At 38.0% G+C, this 5,822-nt stretch overlaps 1 pseudogene; it reads left to right on the top strand.

The window, feature by feature from the left end:
* The first annotated feature begins 2,703 nt into the window (after positions 1-2,703).
* Positions 2,704-3,413, top strand: LOC109375417 (transcription elongation factor A protein-like 4; annotated as a pseudogene).
* The last annotated feature ends 2,409 nt before the right edge of the window (positions 3,414-5,822 follow it).

Genomic DNA, 5,822 nt, shown 5'->3' with positions numbered 1-5,822 from the left:
AAATGATTGGGAACCTTCTGTAGGGAATTTGACCAGTTTAAGTGAGAGTAAAGATCTGAAAATATTGACATTGAGGGCTCCACATGAAAAAGCAAAGCCAGGTCACTATACAGTGAAGTCCCTGGTTAATAAAACCTAACCACACACTCATTTCATCAGCTTTTAGTGTGAATTCCTAGTGAGAGTAGCCAGACAAAGACCACCAGGATCTAACTCTAATATAAGAGAGACTGAAACAAATAATCAGGGAAATAGCGATGGGAGAAAACAAAGACTGTGGGGGAGAATAATACTTAAAAACTATTATTTATACACTCAGTGATATGCTAATGCATATATAAGACAAGAAAATGATGTTATTTAACATAAGACTATCTGGGGAGAAGAAACCTTAAAAATTAAAAATAGAATTATGGAAATAAAAAATTCAACAGAAGAGTAGAAAGATAAATTAGAGGAAATCTTTTAAAAGTGGAACAAAACTGGAAAATACAGGATAAAAGACAAGAAAAATAGAGGGCATGTCCGGGTGGTCCAACGTCTGTATGTTAGGAGTTCCACAAAGAGAGAACTGAGGTAATAGAGAAGAGAAAATAACCAATGAAATAACTCAATACTTCCCAAACACAGAACATGAGTTTTTAGGTAAAAAAAACCCTCAGCACCAGAGATATTAATGAACTTACACTAAGATGCATTATTGTGAAATTTCAAAACTCTGGAGATAAAGAGAATGGAAAGAAGAGATTTCAAAAGAAGAATTAAGATTCAGACTGGCATGAAATGTCTCAATAGTAATGCTGGAAGCTAGATGATGAATTAATGCCTACAAAATTCTGAGGAAAAGTGTTTTCATCCTACAATTTTTATCCAGGCAAAATATAAATTAATTTAAATGTAGAATAAAGACATTCTCAGATGGTCAAGTCTCAAGCATTTTTGTTTACCATGAAGCCTTTCTTAGGTCACTCCTAAAAGATGGGCACCACCCAAATAAGGAAATAAACTAAGGGGAAGGCATGGGACCCAGGAAATGGTGTCCCACTTGAGAAACAGGAGAAGGTGATTTCCAAGGTGATGGTAAAGGGTATCCATGGAAATAGTGATATGACAGGCCTAGAGGGTGAGTCTTTAGAATATAAGTCAAGAAGCTCTAGGAAAGAGCTCTTCAATAAGACCAACTTAGTACTATATTGAGTGAGTTTGAATGGGTTAAAATGGTTTACCCATCTTAGATTTAATTAATAAGTACATAGAAAACCAAGTAAATATACAAATTAGGCAATTATTTTCACCAGGGAAATGAATATAAAAAAATTATAGTATATTATACAGTTTAGCTGTGAATCATGCTTATATCACACACGGTCATGGTGATAATGTACCTATAAATACTGTTGATCCAAGCAAAACTATAGTCTATGTGGGCCAAATAATGGGTGGGCATTGTAATTATTTGTGCAGCAGGGTACAGGGAGTGGTGATGAAAGAGAGGTAAAGCCTCATGCTACAGAGTGAAAATTCAGTAGATAATATCTAAATTTGAAAGTCAAAGATTAGCAGCATGCTTATGTTATTTATAGTTACAAATGTAAATATAAAAGAATTGGCTAAAAGAATTGAAAATATTTGTGTCTAAGGAGTGGGAAAAGATGATAATGGAGATGACAGAAAGCCGCTTTTTTTCATAACATGCATTATACGTATCTAACTCTTTAAACTTCAAAGAAAAATTGTATGTTAGTTTTTTGAAAGAGAACAAAGTTCAGGTTAAAAAAATATCCTCCTAAAACCTTTGAGCAAATCATTTTAGGAGATATGGCTAAGGGGGATCCCTTATCTGACAAAGGTCATACATCTCCCCCTACTTCTTACTTCATTCCTGTAGTCCTGCTGTGAGTGAACATTTGTTAAATGACTATGTTGTGCAAGATACCATGGGATAGTAATAGGAAGAAATACAACATGATTTTCTTGTTCATGTTGCTTGCAAACAAATAGGAAAGATATGTGAAACACATTTTTACATTTTTATGTAAATAAATGAAAAAAGAGCTAATGTGATAGAGAAGGAACTACACATGACACTATAAAAGAAACAGAATTGGGACATTGGATGTGGCAATTTGAATTGAGCATTGGAGAAAAAGGTAGACCAGATAGTACTAACATGAGCAAAATCGTAAACAAATGAAATGTTTCAGCAAGTTTGGCTAGTGGGAGAACAAGGAATAGCAATGTTAACTCCAAGAGAGCAGGGATCTTGTGTACCTCATTTATCACTGTATTTTCAGCACATAGAACATTGCCTGGCACATAATGGATGCTCAATAAACATTTCCCCATGGATGGCTTGATAAGATTGAAAAGATAAGTCAGGAGTTGGTTAACAGAGGGCTTTGATGCCATGTTAAGAAGTGTAGCATTTAGATTCCTTAGCTGAAGGAGGGCCTCGAGGGAGACCTGCAAGTGCCAAAGTGGGACGGACAGAACCTGCCTCCTGGTCCACAAACTACAGAGCCTCGCCCTCTCTCTGGACTCACTGTGATTCAGCCCCTGCCCCAATGGAGAAGCCAAGCAAGAAAATCGTTACAGGATTAAATCTTCCACATTGTTTGGCTTTGAAACATAAGCCAAGTTATCCTGCAGAAGCCCCTCCAGGATCAGTTAACTCCATGGCTAGTCAGGTCTGCGTGGAGGGGACACCTCAACATGGAAAAACTCTGCAGTGAAAATGAAGCAATACCTGAGAGCCAAGTAAAGATGGAAAACCGAGAGCAGCCACAGGATGCGGGAGAGCCAGAAATAGCTCATACTCTGGAAGACAAGGAGAAGTTAGAAAATGAGGAATAGCTAGAAAACAAGGGAAAGACGAAAGATGAGGAAACGCTTAATGATAAAGAAAAGCCAGAGGAGGGAAAGCCAAAAGAAAAGAGAGAGCCAGAGAGTGAGGGGAAGCTGGAGAATGGGGGAAAACCAAAAGAAGAAGGAAAACCAGAGAATGAAGGAAAGCCAGTGAATGAGGGAGAGTCAAAAGAAGAAGGAAAAGCAGCCAGCGAACCAAGGGCTGCAGGAAAGCGCCCAGCAGGGGATGATGTACCCGGGAAAGCCAAAAGGAAAACCAACAAGGGGCTGGCTCAGTGCCTCAAGGAATACAAGGAGGCCATCCATGATATGCATTTGAACAATGAGGAGATAAGAGAATTGGATGAGATGGCTAGGGTAGAGGATGAGATGAAGAAAACCAGACAGAAATTGGGGAGTTTTATGTGGATGCAAAAAGTTTACAGGACCCCTTCCACCCAAGGGTCCCAAGGGAACTCAGGGGTGGCTGCAGGGCCCCACAAAGGGGCTTTGAAGACATTCCTTTTGTGATGTGTCCCCTCAGGCATTTGCCAGGCTCTGGGCTGTAACCTTATGCTAATACTTTGTTTTAGGTGTCATTCTTATTATGTAGCTGCAGCCCTCCCTCCAGATTTCAGTAGCAGATTTTCATCCCTTGCATGGAAAAAATGTCTGTGGTTCATTGTAAAATTAAAATAAAAGTTTGCAGAACCCTAAGAAAATAATAAAAAAATAAAAAATAAAGAAATGTAGCATTTAGGCTATAAGTAACAAGAAAATATTTGAGGAGAGGTTGTCATGGTTTGAATTTTGATAGCTGAATTCAGGATAAATTGGAAACAGGAGAGATGGTAGTTTCATTAGGAGGAAATGAAAAATAAAGGCCTGACTTATATCCATTAACCACAGAAGTAGAAAGGAAGAAGCATAGGACTGTTATTGCAGAAACTAGCCATGATTTCATGGAAATGAACTAAGTTTGGGGTCAGAAAATATAAGTTTAAATCCTGTCTGTCATTTAATTTGTGTGAAAATCTCAAGTCATAGAAACTCTTATGAACATCAGTTTCTTATTAGTAAAATCAGAAATTAAAAAAAATCCTTCACCTGTTGTCTACAGGGTATCAGGTAAGTTTCAAAGATATGTAAATACATTAAGGCAGTGTAAATTGAAATGGAGACAAAAGAAAAACGTAAGAGTAGGGATATAAAACATAGCTAGGAATCCATTGTGAAGCTAAAAATCCATTGTGAAACACAAAATTATGTGAAAGCCTCTTGTAAATGACAAAGAGCTATACAAATAATAGGTGTAGTTAACCTACACAATTTCTGACTATTTAGCAGAAGCCTGAAAGATACCGCCACTGGATAAGGCGGAAAAGCATTGCGCGGATGCAGAGGCAATGAGTGTAGAGTAAGGTTTTAAGAAGTTTGCAGTTCAAGAGAAAACTAAAAACAGGATAGTCACAGGATTGACAAACTGAGTCTAAGAAAAGCTTTTTCTTTTTCTTTTTTTGAATCTTGGAGGCATTTGAGCTGATTTGTAAGAGGAGAAAGAGGAAAGAGTAGGAGATATAGAATAAAGAGATGGGACTCTCATGGGCTCTGTCCTGGAAGAGATCAAGTGAAGCAGTCAGTAGGAAAGCAAATGGGCCTTAAGTGGAAAATGGATTCCACTTTCTCAGGAGGAGGAGGAAAGTAGAAGAGCAGAGGAAGGTGGACTAACTACGAAATTGTGGAGTATCAGGGGTTCATGGACTCCTCATTTTAAGAGACTTAACTCTCTCCACAAGCTAGACAAGGACGTGGGCTATAAAAGTAAGATAAGTGAGTGGGTGAGGGGAGGTGGTAAGCTGCCTCTGAGAGGAACAGACAACTTTTCCAGTCAATAGAGGGCAGAGACAGAGACCCAAATGTGAGCAGGACCATCAATTGTAAATATAATCAGGCTGTTGAGACCGAAGAAACATATTTATATGTTGTAGTTATAATTTATGTAACACACAAATATTATGCTTTTTGAACAGTTGGTTTTTTAAAACGTATTATCTCATTAGTCTTCATATGCTATCACTGTATTGCAAAATAAGGAAATTGAAGCTGAAAAGGAAATAACTTGCCCAAGATGATAAGTCAAGTAGGTTCTTGTTTCACATCATAAAAATATTAATCCTATTTGGTCATTAGTGGGAAGAAATCACTCTATTTATATTATGAGATAGGTATTCTTTCTTGGATAGTTCCTTGGTCAGCAAGAAAGTCAAAAGCTTGACAGGGCTGACATAAAATCAAGATTGCCCAAATATTATATTATCTGGGTTAGTATTATACAATGTATGTGTTTGCAATAAATGACTAAAAACATCTAAAAATTGGATAGAAACAATTTTTTGAAAGAGACCATACTAACACCAATTAGGTATTAAATATAGTTAGATATACTTAGAATTTCATGTTTCTTAGATTTCATGCACTAAAATCTTGTCATCTTTTCTCCAGTGCTTTCATGGTTAATCATATCTTGAGGACAGGAGATGTTGACAACAGGGGTGTTTAATGTTAACTCACTCATAATTAAAACATCATAGTTTAAATTGGAGCAAATGGACATCGTTTATAGTAAAATGCTGAAGTTTAGAAAGATTTGCAAATAAAATAAGGAATTTTCTCTTGGAGAACAAGAGGCCTTTCAGGATCTCAGAGGAGAGTAAAAAGTGAAAAACTGGATTAAATATCAAGAGAGAAAAGTAGGGCCGGCCGAGTGGCGTGATAGTTAAGAACTGGCTTGGGACGCCAGAGGGCCCCAGTTCAGATCCCACATATGAGGGTCAGTGACACTGCCCTCCACAACTAAGATGCTGAACAACAGCTCAACCTGGAGCTGGGCTGCCATGAGTCGCCGGCGACTGCGTAGGCTGCAGCCCCTGTGGCAGTGGGTTGCCATGGGCTGCCGTGTGTAGCCAGCAGCCAGCGTG

The sequence above is a fragment of the Hipposideros armiger genome, unplaced genomic scaffold (genome assembly GCF_001890085.2).
Source record: "Hipposideros armiger isolate ML-2016 unplaced genomic scaffold, ASM189008v1 scaffold_946, whole genome shotgun sequence".
Taxonomy (NCBI): Eukaryota; Metazoa; Chordata; class Mammalia; order Chiroptera; family Hipposideridae; genus Hipposideros; species Hipposideros armiger.
Note: the sequence above shows the minus strand (reverse complement) of the source record. Positions and strands in the feature narration are given on the sequence as shown.